Here is a 25,680-nt window from a genome sequence, read left to right on the forward strand (position 1 = left end):
TTCAGGTAGGTGAGGCATTGATTAACTCTATTTTTCTAAATCCAAAGGAAGACTTTTTACTTCAGCTGAGGTCATCTGCAGACATTTTCCATAGTTGGGAGCTATTTTTTGAAATATCTTGCATCTCTGCTTTTCTCTCCATATTTCTTTTCTCCACTCGCTTCCTCTCTCCCAGCTGCAGGGATTCGTCCTCTGAAAGAGTGGAGGTGGGAGGGAACAAGGAATGGAAGCAAAGCAGGGAGCATGAGCTAGAGAATGCCAGGATCTGGCTTTTGTTATTGGTTGGCTGCCGCCTGATGGATAGACGAGGGAGGAGTGTACTCTCTTCAGTGTGTTCTGACGGAGCCGAAGTACAGAAACCATATTTACAGGTAAGAGCAAAAAATAAAAAAAAAGAAAAGAGAATTCTTTTTTTCTTTAAAAGAGAATGCTTCTCAATTTTTACGGAAACAATTTTATAATAGGAAAATTATTCTGAGGACATTTTCCGAAAGTGTGTCCCTTTTATTACTTGAGGAAGCTTTGCAACGAGCTTGCTGTTCTTTCTCTCTGCAAAATCCTTAGCTGATTAAAAACAAAACAAAACAATCACCAGAGGCATGTCTTATCCTAAATAACTTTCTATGCAAGTGTCACTGAAGCAAAATTAATAGATAAAATGAATCATCATGTGTCTCTTTAAAAATGTTTAATTCAAGCTTGTTACTAGGAATCGCAGGAAGGATGAGAAAACCTCGGTAAATTCCACAGGTCCTGAGAAAATGGAGCCTTCTGTGAATATACAGTATAAAATTTCATGTGATGGCTTTTAATATTGACAATACAGTAAAAGGCTTAGGAAAACTATTTTTGCAGGTTGTAGACTCTTTTAGCATTAATTTAGAATGAATGATTTGTGTGCATTTAAGCCCTGTTATTTAACTTACTCCTCTTGATAAATCTCATGTCGTTCAATATTTGCATTATTTTATTCAGTAAACTTTAAGCTTATGTGATAATTAAACAATGATTTGTCTCTACTTGTTAACTTACATGGAGCCATTTTTATTTTAAAGCACAGAAACCTAATTTTGAAAGATTAAACATTGCTGTAAAAAATAGCATCTTAACAGTCATGTTTCATTGGTAGTTTATCAGTCAAACACATCTAGATAAGAATTCCATCAGAGCATTTATATTGTTGATAATATCTCTAGGCAATTTTTTTTTAGCAACTTTACTAGGTGCTTGTGTCTCCTAATATGGTCCTTTATATTGCCTTAGGGAAAATAGGGACAAGTTCTAAGTATGTAGAATAAATAACACACTTGTAGTAAAAACATACAAAAAAACTGAACTCCCAGTCACTTAATTCTTTACTTTAATTCATAAATACAGGTCATTTAACGGTGGTAGAACCTCATTAAAATTGAACTTTCAAGAATTATGACTGACTTCAGTACACTGGCCATCAATTAATACCTGTTGATTATAATAATAAAATAAAAGTCTTTCAATGAGGTAAATAATTTGTTCCTACATATTTTAATACCTTTTTGAATGAATCAAAACTAATAGGAATGACTACATAATTTCTAAATATTTTTTGCTATTGTTTTTCTTTTTGTTTATTGTTTTTCAAATTTTTTTATTTATTGTACTTTGAGAGAGATTTTGTCTTTGAATAAACAGACACAAATATAATAGTTCTTGCAAAATTAAAATGAGTGAGAAAATTGCTGAATATTAGTATGAATTATCTAAATGAATTGAGAATTACCTTAAATTTCCTAAATGTACTAAATATAGTTAATAACATGTTTATATGGTTAAGTGTCATAATGAACCAAGTAAATATTCTGGTATGGTTGATTTTGAACTATTTCTGGATTTCAAAAGTTATTACATAATACTGAAATTTTGGCATGTTTCTAATTATTGATGGATCTTTCCGATTTTGTTTTTTTAAGCAAAACAATGGTTGAAATTAATCCACCCCTCACCCCAATATTGAAATTCAAGGTGATATATAAGACCAGATATTCATCTCCTAAAATGTATTAGAGGAAATAAATCAATGCAGCTATATTTTTTAGAAATTATAAATTCTGAGTAAAGCTACCTCCAGGAATGAAGGGGAATTGATGAAAATTAGAGAGCAGAGTTCCACATGGTTTTAAATTATTCTGTTTCCTTGGAAACCAGCTGCTGCAGATGCATTTTGCTTTCTTTGGCTAAAAATATCACCCTTTTAATAATCACTAAGGGAGAGGACTGAATAAAACCAGAGTATATTGTTGCTGCTTTTTATAATTTCCTTAATGGTTCACATATTTTGGATGAAAAGTAGATAAACCCTTTCTCAATCAGCATTTCCTATCAGCCACTGGCAGACGTCTGCAAGTCTTATAAAAATGAGACAACTGGGGTAGCTTTTACTGCAGAGTCCACAGGAAGAGATAGAGAGAGAGAGAGAGAATGTGTGCTGGAGTGGAGACAAGAGAGAAAAAAAAGCATGAAAGAAAACAGTTAAGAGGTTACTGTCCAAGTGAAGGATGAAACAAGGCAAATGAAAACCATGTAAGGCTTTCAGTGAGAAATGGGAAGGCATCACCATTTTTTTTTTCCTTTGGTACAAACATTTTTAAGATTTAAATGTAGGTTTTTAATGGAGCTCACTATATACAGCTTTGTCCTCTTTTCACAACACTCTTTCCTTTTTCTCTTTATGTTTGCAGTGGTTTGCAATATAATGAATAATACAATAAATTAAGAAGTATTTTTTAATGTATCAATCACCTTAATCATAAAGAGAGAAGCTTGGTATATGTCCAGGCTATGGATAGTGAGGAGCATTCAATACACATTTTGACATTAGAATAAGAATTTTTTAAACTTAACGTCCAAACCATGTTTCATTAATGCAGTTATTTCCTTACCTTTGTAATCTATTTAATATGTATGAAAAATTACACATTCCAACAACCTAAAAGCTATTTGTGTTAATGTTAAGGTAATTAATTTAAAACTTAATATAAATCACTGTAAATGCACATATATCCTTTTTGCTTTATTTGAAACATTTTTGCTTTCTTTGAAAATAAACATTACTTTTATGTAGCTTTTCTCTATACAAAAAAAAATCACAATTATCGTCATATTCTACCCTAGGCAATTCCTTAATTTAAAATATTTTTATTATAAAATTACATGCTTCAAAGGCAGCACTGTCATCCCATACACCATTTTTTTCAAATCTCTCAGCTATTTGTTAAGAGGAAAAATCATCGTAAAGCTGTTAACAGCTTTCCTATTATTTTTGTTATAATTCAGATGAGATTCCTAACTCTTATTTTCTCTTTACAACTCATTTAAATATTTGTGACATATCATACTTTATTTTCATAATGTTAACCTTAGTCTATTAGATTCAATGTTAGCAATGTAGCAAATAAAGCACCACATGCTTAAACTACGTGTTAAAATATTTACTATGTAGCCAACATATTATTTAAAGTTAAATTAATTTGGCATGTCAGTACGTTATTTTCAAAAAAAGCTAAGATGTTGGGAAGTATTTTGTTTTTATCAATTAGCACGAGCAAAGCACTCCAGTGACAGCACTTTCAGCATAAACACTGATGACATTAAAAAGCAAGCTAACAACAAATCAAATAGACTAGTAAATGGATTATGTGACCTCTGTAGACAACCCGTATTTAAGGCACAACCAAAATTATCAATGCTTGTCAAGATCCTGAAGACAATGCATTTCGTAGGCTTACTCTCAACTACAGATAATTTAAAAATACAGTTTGTTAGTCATTTCTACTTACTGCTTCATGCTTCTTTCTTTGCTAAAAGTAGCTTGCCAGAATTGTGGGTGGGTTTTCATGGCCTCTTAAAGTCTCACAAAATATACTAAAGAAAACAAAATACTTAATTACTTCCCCTATAATATAAGTAGACAACTTTACATCTGTAATGGAAATATGCTAGTTTGGCAAATAACCTCTTATTGCTGGAAATGGAGGGGTGGGATTTACAAGAAATGGAAATGACATGAGAATAAGAAAGCTTGGGTCAGATTTCATAATGTTCAAATTGTGCTATATACATAAAGTAATCCAGTCAAATAAAAAAATTACATTAACATTTGTACTATAGTACATCACAACTCAAAGGTATTATTAATCAGATTTATTTTTGACTAATATATTTAATACCTGATGGTTTAACACAGGGCTTATACAGATATTAAAAGGGGGTTGGTTCAAAGCAGCATTATTGCTTTTTAATTACGATTTTGTATGAAGAAGCAGGGAATGGATTTATCAAGCTAATTGTCACATTTGGATATTTCACATATCTCAATGAATCAGTTGGGCAGATCATTTGATTTCTCTGTCAATTGCTTAGATTTCAGTTATTATAATGGCCTAAATTGTTTGAGCTGAAAACTGTTGAATGTGCATGCCCTGAGAAAACACTCAATATAACTTGTAAGGTATTTAATTCAAGATTATAACGATCTAGATAAATATCAGTGCTATTTCTATGAATTACGTATAGTAAGGAAATCACTTTGATACGAGATCAACTTCATGATCTCATATCATGGCCTGAAAAGTAGATAAGCATGCATGTGACTTATTTCCAATAAGCTCTTATACTTTACTTAGATCAAGAGCTTAATACATTATTTTCCAAAACCACAAAGGGTGGTGCACACAACACATTTCTCCTTATCTCCTGACTTGGGCACATTCATAAAAATGACATTATTTTAAACAAAAATCACCAACACTATCAAATGTAGTTTTTAAATTTATATTTTTTATTTTATCATATTGTTTTATTTTATTTTATTTTATATTTTAGAGATAGGGCTTTTCTATGTTGCCAGGCTTGAGTGCAGCAGGCTATTCACAGGCAAGATTATAGTGTACTACAACCTCAAACTCCTGGGCTCCAATGATTATTCTGCTGCAGCCTCCCAAGTGGCTGGGGGATTGCAGGCTTATACCACTGTGCCTGGCAAAAGTAATTTTTATGCAAATGTTTATGTCTTTAAACAATATTTACTATAAATTCCTTGGCCAATACTCATTTAATTCATGTATTACCTTTTCATATTTTAGTCTTTTATTGCCCTAGAAACATGGGACCGCCGTGTAGAGAGAATTTCTTCCTGGATTCTTCATTTTACCTATGACAAAATTAAGGCACAGAGAGGACAATGATCATATTTAGTGGGAAACTAAGTATTTGCTTATGCAAAATTACACAGCAAGACACTATGTGTTTGTATTAAATATTAGATATAGTGCATTAAACACTGGATGAAAGAAAAGCAGAACGTAGAAAGGCTTTGCATGGAGGTGAAAAAGCGTGGTGTGGCCAGATGGTCTCTGATGCATAACAACACAGGGATTTTAGAGTTGCATAGAACTCTCCACTTCAGACCTGCCCCTGATATCCAGTGAGCCTAGTGGCTTTGACCTACTATCACAGTCTCCTTGACTTTTTTAGTTTGCTGTCACGGTCAAAATGCATTTCAGCTTTGTATTTTAGCAAGTGTGGATACAGTTAGTTGCTGTCATGTTGTGGATATATCACAATATATTTAATAATGAAACAAATAGTTTCCTAAACAGGAGCCCTGAATGTATTTACAAAGATTTTCATTTGCTTTTCTCTCCTCAGGTTAGGCTAGCCATGAAAAATCAATATTTGTCATCAATCATTACCCAGGTAATACTGGTTGTGATGGTGTCAGCATTTTAAAGCAGAAAGATTCTGGAAAAGGGTTTCAAAAGTGATTTAAAAAAAAAAAAAAGACGTCTTTGTTCTGTCTAATTAAAATTCCCTTCTCGTTGCTCATGAAACTCATACTTAAAATTTTAAATGATTTGCCCCCCTGTGCATCCAAATCAATAAGGGCCCCAAGGGGCTGCTCTCATGCTGCCCACTGAACTTACCTAGAGCTGAGTGTTAAATGGAAAACTGATCTTGGGGATGCCATTATAATCCATTTTCAGAGATCTTCCCACAACATACAGGCAGGGCCAAGGAGAGAAGCCGTGGGCCTGTCCTGTGCTCCCTGCCAGAGCTTCTTGGTGTGTGGTCATGACAGTCACTTTGTGATCTCTCAGTACCCTTTTGCTCACTATCTAAATTATAGCTCTTGATGACAAGGAGTTTCCTTCATCTCTGCATCAATGCCTAATACAATGCCTGATACACAGTATGTGCCCCCAGATTGTTTTGCCGACTGAATAATTAAGCAAATTGTCTTGTCAGATAGTCATCTAGCCTCCTCTTACATCCTCTCAATGGCAGACACTCCTTACATTCTAAGACGGTCTCTTCCTTCCATGTTCTTCTCTGTTAATGCTATTCAATGTGACAATGTCCATGTCACCTAAATGTCATTAAGCCATGCAAGGTTTTGTCTTGCAGACTTTTTATTGTCCAAACGCTATCTGTGCTCTCCTACATTAACGGGATTTTATCTGCACGTAGTTCCCGTTTCATGCTTCCCTGCTCTGTTTCATTATAATACTGCTTGGTTTCTGATACACACACACAGATTATCATATACTAAATCAATGGGTTAATTGTAAATTAATGTAATTAACTGTAATTGTTATATTAATATATAATACAAGTGTTAATTAATGTTTGTGTAAGAAAATATAGTAGTATATATTTAACCAATCTGAGTGCTCTCATACATCCACTCTTAGTCAATGAATCCCCATTCTCTTGAGTTAAATTTGTTCAACAACATTTGATTAAAGTTAAAATTGTTCAGCAATATTTTTATGCTGCTCTGGGCTCACTTTCTGCCATTTGTGGTCTGTTCTGGTGAACAATTCTAAGCCGCAATGCCTGGTAAGTGACAATGCTGAATAAGCTACAAAGAAAACAAGTGTGCATGCTTGCTTGCTGTGTGTCACTGGGGTTTACTATGCCTCAGGGTAAAGGTAAGCAGATAATATGGGACTGGTAGAAGTCCTTTGATATAAATATCACCACAACTAGGTAAAAATAGCCAAAAGAATAACAAATGAAATATCCTGATGAATTTAAACTGAAGGAAAAGGAGTGCTTACCGATGTACTGTAAACGTGTTCATTTACATGGAGCTATACTGTGGTATATATATACCCCTTAAAGGTGTGATTCAGTCATGCAGGCAGCATGCCTCTTTCTAGAAATGCATCGTTTGAGCTAATGGGGTACTGTGACTTTAGCTTATCTGTCTATTCTTTAGGTAGTGCAGGATAATCACTGATGGGCTTTCCTAACTGATTGACTTTGCAATCAAACAGGCATAGCCTCTTATTGCCTGTGTAAATTTGGACCAGTTACTTAAACTATCTGAGCCTTAGTTTTCTTATCTGTAAAATTCAGTTATCTACCTGGGTAGTATTGTGAAGATTGGCAGGTGTACATAGAGGACTTTTCTGTGCAGAATTTGGCATATAGTAAGCCATTGTGTGCAATTTTTCGTTGTTGTTGCTAGTCATGCTTTTCTGTTTATAAGCCAAGAATGGAAGGAGCAAAATAATCCTCAGTATTTGTAATGACTTCCTAAGTATTATTGCTTGCTAGTGGGTGAAAAAAAATCCCTCTTGATTGGCTAGATTTTCTATTTTTTCCGTATTAACTACAGTTAAATTGCTGGGCATCAGCTGGTAAATTTAGTATTGTATGAGAAAGTGCAATTGTGAAAACAAATCCTAGAATTATTAAAGAAGAGCAAAGATAGGACCTTCAAAATATTCATATCAAGCATTTTCAAAATTGGGGCATAGTTCTCAGAAATATAATTGAAGATTTCATAAAAAATATTCTATGATTAAATAAATTTAAGGAAATTTAGAGGATATTTAAATAATATCCATTCCTGTTAAGTCTTTTCTATGCTAACATACACTAAGACTTTTAACGAAGGGTATGTAATATTAAGAAACTGTAGGCCGGGTGCAGTGGTTCATGCCTGTAATCCCAGCACTTTGGGAGGCCGAGGCAGGCAGATCACATGAGGTCATAAGTTCGAGACCAGCCTGACCAACATGGTGAAATCTCGTCCCTACTAAAAATACAAATATATATATTATATATATATTATATATATATAAAATATATATATAATATATATAATATATATATAAAATATATATATAAAATATATATATAAAATATATATATATATAATACAAATATATATATATATATTAGCCAGGTGTGGTCGTGGGCACCTGTAATCCCAGCTACTCAGGAGGCTGAGGCAGGAGAATTGCTTGAACCTGGGAGGCGGAGGTTACAATCAGCCAAGATCATGCTACTGCACTCCAGCCTGGGCGACAGAGCCAGACTCCATCTCAAAAAAAAAAAAAAAAAAAAATTGTAGGCTGGTAGGCCAGGCATGGTGGCTCACACCTGTAATCCCAGCACTTTGGGAGGCCAAGGCAGGTGGATCACTTGAGGCCAAGAATTTGACACTAGCCTGGCCAACGTGGTGAAACCCCATCACTGCAAAAGATACAAAATTTAGCCAGGCGTGCTGGTGAGTGCCTTCAGTCCCAGCTACCTGGGAGGCCAAGGCAGGAGAATTGCTTGAACTTGTGAGGTGGAGGTTGCAGTGAGCCGAGGTCACCTCTTGGCACGCCAGCCTGGGTGACAGAGTGAGACCCTGTCAAAGAAAAGAAAGGAAGGAAGGAAGGAAGGAAGAAGAGAGGGAGGGAGGGAAAGGAAGGAAAGGAAAGAAACGAAAGAAAGGTTAAAAAAAGGACATTATTAGACCTCCTTCATCATAGACCCCTTCCCAACACAAAAGTCTCCTACTAAAATCTTGCAGATTGTATTTTGTATATGCATGCTACACTAAGCATTTTTAAGACAGATGTATATCTACTGTGTTATTAAAGAGCCTCTAACTCAAAGGCTGAAACATGGTCTACATTTTATAATTTTCAAACTATAAAAATAGCTCCAATGTTTCTAATACAAAAACACTTCCAAAATTATTCAATTACATATGTGTTCATTCTTCATCAGAGTAATATATTCAATTTTTTTTAATTTTCACTCTTTTTCTCTCCCCCATGTTGTGCTTTTAAACTTCAAAAAAGCAGCACGTGTACATATATTTAAAAATATTTGCTGTCCAAAGAGGTTTTACTTCCAAAAGCATGATTCCATTTTGTTTAAACTTCTTCTCTATGAGGAAAATCTGGAAACTACTCCTTTTCTCTCATGTCTTGTCTTCTATTTACCTTACTTTTCTTCAAAAGTACCTGGTTATTTATTGAACATTTCTTGAATCTTTAAATAAGATCCCATTCTTCAGTTGCTCACAGTCTATTAAGAAATTGAGTAGGAAACCTATGCCAAGTTTTATATAGAAGGGGTGTAGCATGACCTTAAAGAGCACAGTCTATGGAGTCAGGCAAGGTGAGTTTTAATTCCAGCTCAGTTACTTAATTGCCTTTGTCAGTGTATGTAGGTTACTTCCATCCTAAGCTTCATGTTGCTCCATGATAAAAAGGGAAGCATAATGCTTAATTCAGAATCACTGTAAGGGCAAACAAGATAACATGTTCACAGAATTTAGTTTCTAACACCAAGTAAAAACTCAAGAACATTATTATCATCTGTTTATCCAAAAGTGAAGCTATTTATTAACTAAAGATAAACAGGACATTATGGACAATATGAAAAATATCCCCAAAAATTCTCGTTAAACCCTGTGAAAGCACCTAGCTATAGAGTGTTCATAACCTACTTTTTCTGTAAAGATAACTGAAACATACCAAAAATCACAAATGAAATGTCTTTTTTATAGCTATTATGAATGTTTATAAACAATATTTATGTGTATTTTACCAGGAAAAGGAAAATTAAGTAACATAGGCACACACATACACACACAGAAACACATTAAGAATAAAAAGAAAGTATGTGGGAGAAAAAATGTAATTCTAAGTATTCAAAAACAAGACAAAACAATATCAAGCAGTGAGATATCAAAAGTCATGAAAGTCCGTGATGATAAAATTATGATTTCAAGTGCCTGGGTTTGAATTCTGGCTGTAAAACTACCTGTGTGACCTTGGCCTCATCACCTAACCCCCATATGCTTCAGTTTTTAATCTCTAAATGGTATTATTAATAATAATGCCTATCTTATATGGCTATGGAGATTAAATGAGTTGATATATATTATACTAATTTTCTATTAACATGTAACAAATTCCCATAAACTTAACAACTTAAAACCACATTTATTTATCAGCTTATATTACTGTAGGTTAGAAGACCTGCATAGGCACTTTGGGAGGCCAAGGCGGGAGGTTTGCTTGAGCTCAGGAGTTCAAGATGAGCCTGGGCAACATAGTGAGACCCCATTCCTACTAAAAATCAAAAAAATTAGTCAGGCATGGTGGTACATGCCTATAGTCCTAGCTACTTGGAGGCTGAGGCAGGAGGATCACTTGAACCCATGAGGCTGAGGCTGCACTGAGTCATGGTCATGCCACTGCACTCCAGCCTGGGTGAGAGATGAGACCAGTCTCAAAAAAAAAAAAAAAAAATAGTCCTGCATGGTATGGCTAGGTTCTTTGTTCAGGGCCTCACAAGGCCAGAATAAAGGTGTCACTTGGCTGAACTCTTATCTGGTCACTCTGGGGGAAAATCTACTTCCAAGCCCATTCTTGTTTTTGGCAGAATTCTGCTCCTTGGGCTGATAGAACTGAGGTTTCTGTTTCCTGCTGCCTGTCAGCTGGCTGAAGGCTGCTCTCAGCTCCTGGAAGCTGCACACATGTGCTGTCATGTGACCCTTTCCTACTTCACGTCAGCCACAGAGAATCTCTCTCTCATCGAATCCCTCTCATCCTTAGTATCCGACTTCTAGACCTTGATTTCAAGGGCTCATGTGATTAGGTCAAGCCCACCCGCATAATCTCCCTATCTGGTTTGGGTCTTTAATTCATGTTCAAAATCCTTTTTGCTATGTAACATAAACATAGCAACATAGACATAACACAATCGCAGGAGTGGTATCTCACAGTGTTCACATGTCTAGGGTTATACGGGCACAGGGTGTACACATTACATGGTAGGGAATCTTAAGGGCCACTTTAGAATCCTACCTAGTACGTATATGAAGTGCTAGAACAGTGCTTGGCACATAGTAAGCACTATATGTGTGTTGACTATAATTATTATCTTGAGTAGCTGACAAATTCATAAACAGTTTTAAAAAATAGCAATATTTTTTGCCACAGCATTGGCAAGAGTGAAGTAATATCCCAATGCACCCTTAAAGAAATATAAATTGGCAGAACCTTACTGGCAGAACCAAATTGGCAATGTGTATGGAATACTCAATATTTCCACTTCTAGGAATTCATCGTTAAAGGTATAATAAGAGATATGCACAAGTATATATATTTTATATATATATAATATATATATAATATGTATAATATATATTATAATATATATTTTATATATGTATATAAAAATATAATGTTGGCTAGGTGCAGTGGCTCATACCTGTAATCTCCGCACTTTGAGAGGCTGAGGCAGGAAGATTGCTTGAGCCCAGGAATTCAAAACCAGTCCGGACAACATAGTGAGATCCTATGTCTATAATAATATGAAAAAAATTTAAATAAAAAAGGAAATGCTAATTATACTGTGATTTATAATAACAAATACTTAAAAATAAACCAAACATGTCCCTTTAGAGGTTTGGTTAAATATCATGGCCTAGTTATTCAAAGAAATACAATGTATTAGACACAAACCCAAAATTAAATAAAAGCACATGGTATTGGAAAATATTGAATGAGAAGGTTATATGCTCACGTTAATAGTGGAGAAACTGCAGGTATAAAATTGCACATACTGAGTTAATCAATGCACACTTCTTCCTGTAGTGTGAGGTAGACTCTTGGCAAGATACGGTCACTTGATGAGGGAGGGAATATACCCTGACAAATCCCCTGAGATTACTGCGGTGCAAACCAGACTGCTGGTGACTACTTAGGGAGCACCAGCCTCTTTCCTGGAGTGTGGGGTGGGCTTTGACAAGACAGGATCACTTAACAAGGGAGGCAACATGCCCTGACACCAACTGATCACACCCACCCACCAAAAGAGCCAGGGCACCCTCAACAGGAAGACTTTGCACCATCTTTCCTAGTTCTCTGTGCTGCCTCTATTCATTCGTACCTCAAAGTAGAAACGGTGTGGTGTGAGCCCTCATTCCTGATTTATAGTTCTCCTTTATGCTACACTGGCTAGATTACACACCCAGACAAGATTTTAGAGTATGATTTTTGTTTTTAGCTCTAATACAAGGCATCCTGGAATACAAAATATGTACCAGTGGGGTAGGGAGTATGGAAATTAGAACACCTACAACGCACATTCTGGCATTATGAAATAGCTACGTGGAGGCCATTATCCTAAGCAAACTAACACAGGGACAGAAAACCAAATACCGCATGTTCTCACTTTTAAGTGGGAGCTAAATACTGAACACATATGGACACAAAGACGGGAACAATAGGTACTGGGGAGGGCTCGAGGAGACAGAGTGCGGGAAGGTGGACTGGAAGGCTACCTAGTGAGTACTATGCTCACTACCTTGGAGATGGGACCATGCGTACACCAAGCCCCCGCGACACACAATTTACACATGCAACAAACCTGCACATGTACTCCCTGAACCTAAAATAAAAATAGAAGAAAAAAATAAAATAAAATAGCTACTATTAGCCCCATTTGACGGGTAAGAAAACTGAGACTGAGAGAAATTACATAACTTGCTCAAGAGATCCTATTCAGGATTCACCATTTCCTAAATGGTGAAACTGGGTTTTGAAGCTCTAGCCTCTCAGATCTTAAATTTAAGAGATGTGCTTTTTTTTTTTTTTCCCCTTGAGATGGAGCCTTGCTCTGTTGCCCAGGCTGGAGTGCAGTGGAATGATCTTGAATCACCGCAACCTCCACCTCCTGAGTCCAAGCGATTCTTGTGCCTCAGCCTCCTGAGTAGCTGGGACTACAGGCACGCCCCACTACGCTGGGCCAGTTTTTGTATTTTTTGTAGAGACCAGGTTTCACCATGTTGTCCAGGCTGGTCTCAAACTCGTGACCTCAGGTGATCTGCCCGCCTTGGCCTCCCAAAATGCTAGGATTACAGGTGTGAGCCACCATGCCCAGTCAACAGATGTGCTTTTACCTGAGGGATACAGATATCACCACAAATTCAGATTGAAGCAATTCTTCCCATTCGCCTTTCAACCCAAAGGGAGATATACCAAAATTCCTAGTTTTTGAAACTATCGTCTACCCATAGACCTTACAACCCAGGCTGGTTTCTTCCACCTCTTGCTTGTCTATGAGTAAATTGATAAAAATCAATGTTCTCATTTAGGAGTTTCCCTCCAGCCTCTCAGAATTTTTCTCCCGTGTCTCCAAATATACTTTAACCTTATATTCCCAGGACTGTTCAATCTACATTCACTTTTATTCTGCATCCATCTTTACCTTCAAGAATCTGTCCCCATTCTTGTTCTAGGTTTTGCCAGTTAACCTCCTGTAATCAACCTAAGCCCATGATTATATCCAAGCTATTTATTAAGTGTCCTTGCAGTGGCAGGAGAGGGAGAGAGAACATACGTATATGTGTGTGTGTGTGTATGTATATATATGTATATAAAAATATAGATATAAATAAATAATGTATATATAAAAATATATAATACAGTTGTGGAGGTTTGCTATTCAGTATACCTAGGCTCTGGGCAGGGCGTTCAGGTGCCCTTGTCCATAATCATAAAATCTCAACCATTGGATGTAGTAGTCTGCAAAACTTGCCTGGTAACAACACACATTTAAGGCCGTTGCAGGGGATCCATCTAAGCTCTAAACCATCTGATTTTTAGAAAAATAACTTATATTTGTGGAAAAGTCAATGTAGTCAACATTCATTGTAGTTCTTCCTTCAAAATGGAGATTTTAGATTTTTACCTTTGTATTCTGTAAGTGATCTGTCCTGAGTCAGTAGCTAATACAGTTGTTTCTTGTAACAATAGCATAAAAATTAATAACTTACAATTTTCTACCATTACTTTTAAATGCTAATAATCTCCTTATATTCTTTTAAGTCTCTAGGTTTGTATAAAATGACTAAACTGTCATTTTGAATATTTTATTTCAAACTGTGATTATTCTATGTCTTAATCAGTTCTGGTTACCACAACAAAATATCATAGACTGGGAGAATTATAAACCACAGAAATTTATTTCCCACATTTCTGGAGGATGGAAGTCCAAGATCAAGGTGCTGATAGATACCGTGTCTGGTGAGGGACTGTTTTCTAGACAGCCATGTTTTTGCTGTAACCTCATGTGGCAGGAAGGCAAGGGATCTCTTCTGGGGTCCCTTATAAGGGCACTAATCCGCCTTCATGACTTACTTATGTCCCCAAAGCTCCAGCCCCTAATAACACCACCTTGGGGGTTAGAATTTCAACGTATGAATTTTAGGGAGACCCTAGCGTTCTACTGAATAAATATTCAGACCATAGCATTCTATTGAATAAATATTCAGACCATAGCATTCTATTGAATGAATATAGCAATTGTAACAATTCTTATCTTAGGAATGCTAGTAAGAAAATTGTCTTTTATATATGTCTCAAAATGAATTATTGTATACGGAATCAGTAATAATGCAACAATTCCCATTAGAGCTATTTTATTTTATTTTATTATTTTTGAGACAGAGTCCCACTGTCACCCAGGCTATCTTGGCTCACTGCAGCCTCCACCTCCCAGGTTCAAGCAATTTTTCTTATGCCTCAGCCTCCCAAGTAGCTGGTGTTACAGGCATGCACCACCACATTCGGCTAATTTTTGTATTTTTAGTAGAGATGGGGTTTCACTGTGTTGGCCAGGCTGGTCTCAAACTCCTGGCCTCCAGTGATCCACCTGCCTAGGCCTCCCAAAGTCCTGGGATTACAGGAGATCTATTTTAAAAACCTAATAAGGTATCATCTTTTTGGACCAACAAAGGACTTGTGAGCGGATCTGGGAGTATAATTGAGAAACTTCTGACTTCTAACATACACAACAAATACAATTTTTCAGTGCTAGAAAATATAAATCAAGTCATCTGTACTTCCCTCTGTTTGCTGACAGTTTCTTCCAGCCATGTACTGTCAGAAAGAGCATTCTGTATTATAGGGTGTTTTTAAAATATTGTTTATGATCACTTTTGCTTGACTATGTGGATGGGACAAACTCAATAAAGAATGTTCATAATAACTGTCTTTTCCCGTAGTTTTCCTCCCTTCCCACCTATTACTGCAGACATCTGAAAGGGAGTAGCATCCTATTCTCTCTCACAATTTAGCTTTCTCTGTATGATCCTGCTTCTATTGCCATGGAATCATTACAACATCGCAATTTTGGTAGTTCAACCAGAGTGTACTACAGAATTAGATTGGTGAAAACCAACTAGAATAAAACAATTCCTTTCTCTTTCACTCAATCTCTCTCTCTCTCTCACTTGCTCTCGCTCTTTCTTTCTCTTTCTGAGTCTCCTAAGCTTTGTTTAAAATTACTAAACTGTCATTTTGAATATTTTAATTCAAACTGTGATTATTCTGTGTCTTAATCAGTTCTGGTTACCACAACAAAATATCATAGACTGGGAGAATTATAAACAACAGAAATTTATTTCTCACAGTTCTGGAGGATGGAAGTCCAAGATCAAGGTGCTGATAGATATTGTGTCTATCGGAAACTAAGGTGGAAAATATTTTTTTCCACCTTACTTTTGTGTTTGCTTAGATACATAATCATACAATTCAATCTTTGTCTAATGACTTTGTGCAAGTATCTTCAGAGCTTCCAAGGCATAGAAGTATAAATGTGAGCAAATATATCACCTTGACAGAAATTATTTACATTGATTTTATATTAAAGAAATCAATTAAACACCTATATAGTGCAACAATTTCCAAATAGTTTCCTATAACTGATAAACATAAGGTACAACAACATTTTAAAAAATAAACAATAGCTTTCAGTCTTTCAGAACTTTCCTGCAATATTTCTAAAACTGTCAAACATCACTTCAAGATGAGCATGTCTCTAACCAAATAAAGGTTACGTTAGGTCTACAAGTGAGTTTTTAAGGTGCAGGCTACTTGGCTTTCAAACAGGGTCAACCCAGAGCCAGAGTCCTATAGTCCCTATTGTAGCAGGTAGTGGTGATTTGACTTTCAAAAATTTTGAATAAATAACTTTAGGGAGAATGGTAGATAAAATAGTTATTAAGTCCATGCCTCCATCTTCCTATTAATAAATAAATTCTTGAGAATGATCACAATCTACATATTGCCTTTTCTCTATTGAATTAAAAGAAATATTTCTTTAGAGTGATAAAAGAAAGCTTACATTTTTGTTGTTATTTTGCCACAGTAGCACCACAAGTGGTACAAGGTATCTGGGTGATTCTTATTTTAAATCTAGTAGGTAAGGTGCCTCCGCCATCATCAAATAATTAACAAAGCTAGAAACCAGAGATGGTCCTAGGTGAAGTTAAGTAACCAAATTCTTTTAGGAAATACCTTAACCTTCCCTCTACTTTGTCCTCTTTCTAAATTCTTATTCCCCAACTCCCACCCCAAAGGAACTATTGACCTCTTCAGCCCTGTGACTTGTCAGGTTTTCTGATTGTAACTGCTCATCGGAGCCACTGAATCCTCCCTACTAGGATTTTCCTTTTTCCCATCACTTCTACCTTCTTTATTGTAGACCCTCTGTTTTCTGATGAAATAGCAAGCTAATGAGTTGTCCCTTTAAAATGTAAGCTAGATCTTGGCACTATACTACTTAAATTCTATAGTTTTAAGTACCTGTAGTGGCTTTCATCTCACTTAGAGAAATAGCCAAAGTCCTTGAAGGCTCTACACAGTCTAGCCCTGAAGACCTGTCTGACCTTATCACCCACTGTGTCTCTCTTGGGCTTTGGCACACACCATTCCTTTGTCCTAGACTGCTTTTCCCTAAGAAGCCCAAATTGTTGGTTCCCTCACCTCCTCCATGTTATTACCTCTTGGTGGAGTGACATTAGTTCACTGATCAACTAAAAATTAAATGTTCTTGCTCAGTCAACCCTATAGTCACCATATCACTTAATGGCTTATTTTTCTCAATAGTATTTATCTCCATATGATGTTTATATATTTAATTTATATTTTCTTCTTCTTATTTGTCTACTCCTTTCCCTAATAACACCCAGTAAGTAAGCACTATTAGAGTAAAAAAAAAAAAAAAAAAAGAACAAAAGTTGTTGTCGATGTTGCTTCTTTGTCACTCCCCAGCATCTAAAATAGTCATTGAAACATAATAAAACCTCAGTAGATGTTTACTGAATAATGAATGGCCCTTAAACAAATGACAGACAAATAGATCTCTTTTCTATAGAACAGCATAAATGACCAAAGGATGATACTCAAATTCCCTAAAAAAAAAAAAAAAAAAAAGGAGTCACTGGTGTTCAGCGTAGAGGCCGACAGAATATGATGATACGATAAGGTAGAGGTAAGTCTGTTAGAAGCCAAAGCCATCTATAAGCTGGGGATATGAGGACGCAGAAAATAAAGAAACAGAGGAAGCCGGTCAGCAGAAAGACCTGGAATAAATATGCCCCAAGGAATTTTAGCATCAAAATCAAAGGTGAGCATGATGTCCATGAGTGGCACAAGGAGGGTGGTCAGTCCCTAGTTTGCTACTTTATTTAAAAAAAAAAAGTCACTTCAGTTAGACTTGATTTTTACTACCAGAAAGTTATAGATAGGACCACCGTGCTGGTATTTGATGGCTTAAGATGTCACCTCTCCTTGGTATCATATATTGTGCAGGTGTCTTTTGTAAAATAAATTTGTTCCCCAAACTGATGCATCTCTAGTCAAGAGGGTTTCAGATAGTGTGTTGAGCTGATGGGGAAGAGACTGTTTTGATTCCCTAGTCTGTTAACCGTTCCAAGTTATCTATCCAAACCAATCTTCTGCTGTCTTGTAGAGCCAGTTCAAGTTGGGATTTAAATTACAGTGCAGTCTAAAAATTGCTCCTTTGACTTTGTAAACAAAACTAATAAGAGAAAGAAAAATGCAGAATCTGAATATGAATGGAGCACTGGCCGGAGTTAGAGGAGATTAAATAAGGAAAGCATAGAGCAAAATGACCTGGACCCAAGTAGCAGCTTCACCCTTTGGCCTGAGCATGCTTTCTCTGGCTCTCTACAGGTCACACTTCTTACTACCTATTGTCTCCTTGAATAAGAGGTCGTTTACTATTGTACTTATGCTTTCATTTTCCTTCAGGTGAAATATTTCTTGGTATCCTTCTTGCAAATAACTGTAGGCAAAAGAGAAGACTAAGATGACTATGGTTCTATTACATATGACCCAACTTACTTATCGAGGTTACCTACCAGTGTAGGAATTTTTGTTTGCAACCCATGATCACCTTCACTGTCTCTCTACATAGCTATGAAGAAATTACTACTCTCAGGTTTAGTGATTCATCTAAATTGACGTAAACAAATTTTAAGAAATGTATTAGGCTACATATGACTGGCTTTCACTGACCATGTTAATACAGAGAGTGAAGAGATTTAAATTAATATTTTATTCAACAAAAGATTTAAGGACTCTGGTTTACCATGTATAAAATCTATTCAGCCAATCTCCTTGACATAGGACTCAAGTATTCCCTGTAGCTCTGCTAAACTGACTGGAAACATGATAAGACATCTAAATTCTGCAGGTATCGCCATTCCTAGCAACCAATTTGATTTTTGATGGACAAAGAGCCCCAGGAAAATAGATGCCTTTATACCTGAGAAAAAAGAAATCCCAAGCAAGATAGACATACTCTAATCAGTATGCTCTGGATATGACAGAATGCAAGTGAGTGATCTATTTTGTTCTGAACTCTGGCTCTGTCAATGACAACACACGATTTACTAGAACAAATCAAATAAGTGCATTTGACTCCCATTTTGACATTTCAAAACAGTTAAGCCATATCTCCTTATGCAGCAAATATATTCGTATTTTTAATTTTTACTTTTTCTTATAAGACACTGTTGTCAGAATGAGAATGAAAATAACGACTTAGGGTAGAATAGTTTTCAATGCTTTCCAACATTATGGGGAGAATAATTTCTGCATGGATATGATAATGTGGTTCAAAAATTTACAGCCCCCCCCAAATGACTTTGAGACTTTGACTACGCAATCAGCAGCCAAATATTTCAATGCTTCATTGCTCCTGTTCCTGTTACAGGTACATGTGACAGCGTTGCAGCTATGAGTGGAATTTTAAAGGGGAAGTTTGAAGAAGTCAACGGCTCCTCACCCTGCTCTTCAGTGCAGGAATCAGATGATGAAGTTTTCAGCTGTGACAGTACTGAGAGTGTTGATAGTGTCAATCGTTCAGTTTTAATGATTTTACCAGTGAGTATCTAAAACTCTGTTTCAGTTGTGCTCTAAATTGTGTTGCATGGGCCACTCTTGGGGGCTTTAGCTTAATTCACTGGCTTGTATCTGCTCTTAAATTCTTCCTCATATCAAAATATTTGTAAAACATGACATAATTTTGGTTAATTAAACTTCAGCAGTATACTTCTTCTCATTTCTAAGGAGTGAGTATGTAGGAGGCAGAAATGAGTCCAATCGGAGGTAAGCAGACAGCAACTGGAAATAATTTAATGAGTGTCTTCAGCTTGCTGAAATAAATCTATCTTTTGAAATCTAATCAGTTAAGCCATTTTGAACGTCTATAGATTGGTCAATGAGTTACAGAATATTTACAGTGCTGAGTGTAACACATTTACTTCCTAGATGAGAAAATGATGTTTCTTTTTTAAAAGATTGCTTATGTGAAATCAAGGCCTTGAAAGCCTTGAGATCCTGTAGTTGTTTGGACACAGTTAAAACTCAGACTCAAGGCCAAGTTCATGCTCTTGAGTAAGGGCAGCTTTCTTCACGTATATACTTCTCCCAAGCAGTTCATGTGAATAATACCATCTAGCTTAGTATGATATGTTCTAACTTAAAAGTCTACTCATTTTCAAATGGCAATCCTTGTAAAAGATGCACATATGAAGGTTGTGAAATAGGTGATCCTTTTCCAACAGCTCTGTGCTTATTCAGCCTCAATTATTAAGGGAAAAGGAATCTCAAAGTTATATTTTAGAAGAGTTAACATGCAAAGCAAAACTAAATGAAGTGAAAGCCCCTTACCTTCACCCACCCCTCATGAGATGATAGGTGTAAACTTCCTTTTAACTTTGTATTCCAAAGTAAAGGTAAAAATTATTCAACATAAAAGAGTATCATTCAAGAGAGGCTGTTTTCACAATAGTTTTTTTCTAGCATTATTTTTCTGGGGTATTTGTATTTGGGGAGTTTAAACTCACCAAAACAGCCTTAATGGGTGTAGCAAGCCGATATGGCACATGTATACCTATGTAACAAACCTGCACGTTGTACACATGTACCCCAGAACTTAAAGTATAATTTTTAAAAAATTACACTAAAGTTCATCCCATGTAGTTCTGTGACCCAAGATCCTATTTTTAATCCTCCTCCCTCTCCCCCAGGATTCAAAATTTTATTTGGTATTCATAATTCTCCATCACCGTTAGAATAATTTTGAATAAAAATGTTTATCTCTTGACTGCAGTAGAACCTATTTTATTTGGAACTTTTAGAAGGTATTAAAAAAGTGAGGAGGAGATAAAAACACTTGCAAGAAGGGAAAATACAAGAGCTGTTCTGAGGATATGATTCTCCAGTTACGTGGAAAAGTTATGGCCAGAGAGTAGAATTTCAGAAGATAGGTTTTGTTTGGGATTTATCTAAAGCCTTTTCACACCTCCCTCCAAGTGACTGTAACCTTGTAGATGGCACTGATACTGCCTTTCCTACTGAGCCATTACCTAAAACGCCTAGAAGAGTACTGAGCACTGGATGATGCTTGCAGTTTTTTATTGAGTGAATGAATTATTTTCTGACAAATCTTAAAAGCTGGAGAGAATGAGTCCACTGGATATTCTTACCCTTAGACAAGCAATAGTACATATTTACATTCAAGACCCTTGGGAGCAAACTATTCATACCCTTTCTGTGTACTTGGGAGAGCTCTTCTTTTTCAAATCCTAGAGCACTGCAGGAGCTACCTACTATTTCTCAATCTTTTTTTTCCTTTAGCCACTCCTAAAAATCATCATTAGTTTAAAACCCTATATCTTTGAGATGCTTCCTCATCTAGCAGTGCAGTGCAGTGTTTTCCACAACCCTGTGATTTTTTTTTTTTTAAATCGCCAGCATGCTTACAACCTCCTAGGTGTCTATGACTTTCCTAAAGTTACAAATTGGCTCTCTCCTGGAAAAATCAATTGCAGGACTTCTCTATGCAAGACACTTATTGATTTCTATAGCTTGTAAGTTCACAAAGTACCTACAATGTTCATTTAAACACCATCAAGCCTTACAATTATGGCTCAAGATGCTTTCCAGATGAAAGTGATGTTCTGGTGGTTTAGGGAGGTTTGAAAAATTATAGGTCAGGCAGTTGTTCTGAGCACCTGAACAGTTTCCTGGAAGGTTAACAGTATAGTGGAGAGTGGTTTTATTTTTTAATAACTATTTTGACGTGTGGTTTTAACTGCTCCACTCCACCACCATTACTCTAGTCTGGAAAGGAGAAAACACATACATATCCACTGTGGTCAGAGGAGAATACTTAAGCTATTGAAGAAGGCAGCTGCAAAGTTTGATGAGTTTTTTTCCCCCCTGTAGTGCTGTTGATGTACTTTTCTTTGTGAATTTTCAAGAGTTTTGAAGGAAACGTTTGTTGATACTCCTCTGGAAGGGAATGGTGATAGGCATCATTGAACAACTTGTAACTGAGTGTGTAATCAGAACCATGACTTGAGATAAACAGTGGGGAGGAAGGATAAAGAATAAATGGCAATATGACCTACGGGAGACTATCACTATGGGTTACTCTTAGCCTGATCACAAAGACAAATCTTTATTAATTATTTTATAAAGTTCGGAAAATTGAAGAAGAAAACCCATGTTAGTGTTTTTAAGAAGATCGAATGCTGTCTATATAACTGAGACAAAAACTAACAGTAAAGAGTCAAACCTCATTTTAATTCAAAGACTATGAGAACTAGTAGGACCTTTGAGAGTGTCTAGGGTGACTCCCTTATTTTGCAGATGTGGAGACTAAGGTCTAGGAAGAGTAATTTGACAAGAATCAAAATGTGAGCTGGTGGCAGAGGACTTTAATGTAGATCCCTAGAGTCTACCTCTCTACCAGACCGCACAGCTCTCTGATGGTTCAGTTACAAGCCTGGCTACTAAGTAGAGGGACACAAATCAAGTCAAAGATATGGCTGTATCTTATATGCCAGCATCTCTTATAAATAGAATGAATCTATCTTTTGGTAAATGTAACTGGCTTCTCATTTCTTATTGCCTTTTTTTGGCTTTAGGGCAGTGCTAGTGATGAGTTTATGAACAAATTCAATGAGCTAAATGAAATAGTGGGCAGAGAATTCAATTTGAGTGTGAAAGAACATTTTACTTCCCCTTTCTGTAAGTAAGTGACAGGGCAGATTGTTGAGACTTTCCTTGTATGTCACTGACATTGATGGAAATATCTTACAGCAAACATGTTGTTTTACATTTACATGAAGGAAATCGGTTTGTCTTGGTGACATAATGCTGCTTGTGATAACGTGAAAATGTTACAATGAAAAGTAGGTGAAATGAAGTATGCAGTGTGAATCTTTAACAGCAGCTAACAAATCAAGGGTTAGTTCATTTACTTTAAAGGTAAAACCTTTGTATATTCCACTTTTGCCAGATGGATGCCTGGACTCCCTGAAAAAAAGATAATATCTTTCTATCTCTTGAACTCCAGGATCTTGCATTACTTGTTCAATAATTCAAGAATTCAGAAACCCACTTACCCTGCATTTCAATTTGACTCACTTAGTCACAGCTTCTGACTAAATGGAGTAATTATATTCAACTTTACTGGCTAGGGACAGAGTTGGATTTTATATTTACTTGTTTGTTTTAATTCCCAGCAAACTTCATTTAAATTTGGCTTTAAACTCAAAAGCACAATTGGACCAAACTTCAAATAAAATTTTATTTATCTATAACAATGAATCTAGAAAAACAACAATCACTGTGGTTTTAACTCTCAAGTAGCTGTCATGAAAAACTAAATATAAAGTTAGTCTTGGTGATGTTAATGGTGCTATCGCTCACATCGTTTGAAGGATATGGCTTTATTAGCGTGAGATCAAAAATACATCATAGAAAACCTCCAAATTTCCCACATCTATTATTTACTCAGGATGTTCATAGGTGGAATTGATACTGTAGCTACATTTCATAAAGAGCACAAGAATTAGAGTTGCTATTAAATATTAAAGATACCATCTTCACATTAGTGATCAAAACATTTTCATCTGACAGTGTAATTTATTTACAAATAAATCTTACAGTGTTCGTATTTTATAAATCTCTTGTTAGAGAATCACATCCTTACTTTGGGTCCATCTAGGAGTGGTCACAGGCAATAAATAAATGATTGCCCAACTGTAAAATATCATGGCTTGAAAAATGCATCCAAACAAATTTAGGTAATTAAAATTCTACTAACCATCTTCAAAGTACCATCATCTTCTAGCTTTGGTTTGAATACCAGAGATTGACTTGCTTTATACTTGCTGTTTATGATGGTGATGATGAAATCTGCGCCTGAAGCAAATGTCTTTGTGTTTCTCAAAAGATTTTGGAATTCACTTTGCAGATCAGGCAGTCTGATGCTTTCTGACAGCTTGGGGGAAGAGTATTTGTGTGCAAGTGAATGCAGGAAGGAATTAAACATGGTTCTGCTTAAAAGAAAAAAAGAGAGAGAGACAGTTGGTGCGATTTCTAAATAGGCTGCAATAATATTTAATCCTTTCACTCTGGGAAGTGCATGTTTGTATATAAAAAGAAATCCTTCTTTTTTGTTTAAGGAATTTGTAAATACGCTGGGAATGTTTTAGGGCCACAGAATTATTGTACCATATGTTTTACATGTTCGGCTACAGTGATCTTGCAGGAACTAGAATAGTTAAGTAAGTCTCAAAAATACTGAATTCCATTGAGAACTGGACTAAGGTTAAAAGCATAGTTTTTAAATGTAAGGAAGAAAGAGCAATCAGAATAAATATAACAAAACCAAAAAGATAACTTGCTTTTCAACCAAAAACCAGCACATAAAAACTTGGAAAAACATCTTTTTAATGACATTTAATTTTCAGATAGAAAACTATTTGCAGTGAGTTAAAATTACAATGGACTCTCAGTTTGCTGCATTTGCCTTCATCTCACAAATATTATAATAAGGGAGTAGTAGTAAAGACTGAGTTATATAATTTACAGTTCTAGATATTTGAATAAAATTTTATGAAACTTGATTTATATAGTGAACTCTTAAGTCTCTTTACAATCCTTAATGTACAACTGCAACAGTCTTAGCATCACCAAAAAAAAAAAAAAAACAAAAAAAAAAACAGGAAAGAAAACACCAAAAACTCAAACTCAATTGAAACAATTTTCAAAAGCAACATGCAAGCTGGTAAAGATTGCTAGATAGAGTGCTAAAAGCACTAGATATTTCCATGGTGAGACCCAGTCTGTGGTGGGTCCCATTAATTGTGTCATGTAGATATGCAAAATACGTAAACTGTTACATATTTTTATGCCATTGGATTATAATGTTGGTGGAAATATCATGTGAGATGGAAAATGCACATATTTTACTTACAAATCGTATAAATAAGGAATAGATACATATGTATATATGTATATGTATACATACATATATGTGTATGCGTATATGTATATATGTATATGTATATATGTATACATATATATATATACACACACACACACACACACGTGTATATATATATATATATTTTGAGACAGAGTCTCCCTCTGTCATTCAGGCTGAAGTGCAGTGGCACAATCTTGCATTCTTGGCTGACTGCAACCTCCACCTCCCGGGCTCAAGTGATTCTCCTGCCTCAGCCTTCTGAGTAGCTGGGATTACAGGCATGTGCCACTACGCCCGGCTAATTTTTGTATTTTTAGTATAGACGGGGTTTCACTGTTAGCCAGGCTGGTCTTGAACTCCTGACCTCAGGTAATCCTCCCACCTAGGCCTCTCAAAGTGCTAGGATTACAGGCGTGAGCCACCATGCCTGGCCATTATTTATATTTGATCTTGAAATTTGTTCTAATGCCTACAACTCCCACATTTTTGAAAATGTATACACTTTAAATTTATCAGAGGCTAGGGTATTTAATTCCATCTTTGATAACCTTGGTTTGGAAGAAATCATGGAAATTAATATTATATATAATTTTTCCAACATAGCCTGTCCTATTTTATGATTTCCTCCAAAGATGCTGTCCATTATCTTCTTGCTCTGTCAGATCCGACTTTCTGCTGTTTGCTGTTTCTATGACAACCATCATTTTGGCTTGGAGAGATTAGTACATATTCCGGATATAT

General features: G+C 35.8%; 1 protein-coding gene across 2 annotated transcripts in view; it reads left to right on the forward strand.

Moving 5' to 3' along the window:
* Positions 1 to 298: 298 nt before the first annotated feature.
* CSRNP3 (cysteine and serine rich nuclear protein 3) overlaps positions 299 to 25,680 on the forward strand; it is a 211,980-nt gene continuing 186,598 nt past the window's right edge. Inside the window, exons 1-2 of one of the 2 annotated variants that reach the window (XM_063694953.1) lie at positions 299 to 371; positions 19,366 to 19,535. The gene's annotated coding sequence lies outside the window, so the exon portion shown is untranslated. Of the gene's footprint in view, positions 372 to 18,406; positions 18,987 to 19,365; positions 19,536 to 25,680 lie in introns of those variants that run through there. The other variant, XM_055380248.2, reaches the window with a different exon arrangement.

Source organism: Gorilla gorilla, chromosome 11 (assembly GCF_029281585.2).
Source record: "Gorilla gorilla gorilla isolate KB3781 chromosome 11, NHGRI_mGorGor1-v2.1_pri, whole genome shotgun sequence".
Taxonomy (NCBI): Eukaryota; Metazoa; Chordata; class Mammalia; order Primates; family Hominidae; genus Gorilla; species Gorilla gorilla.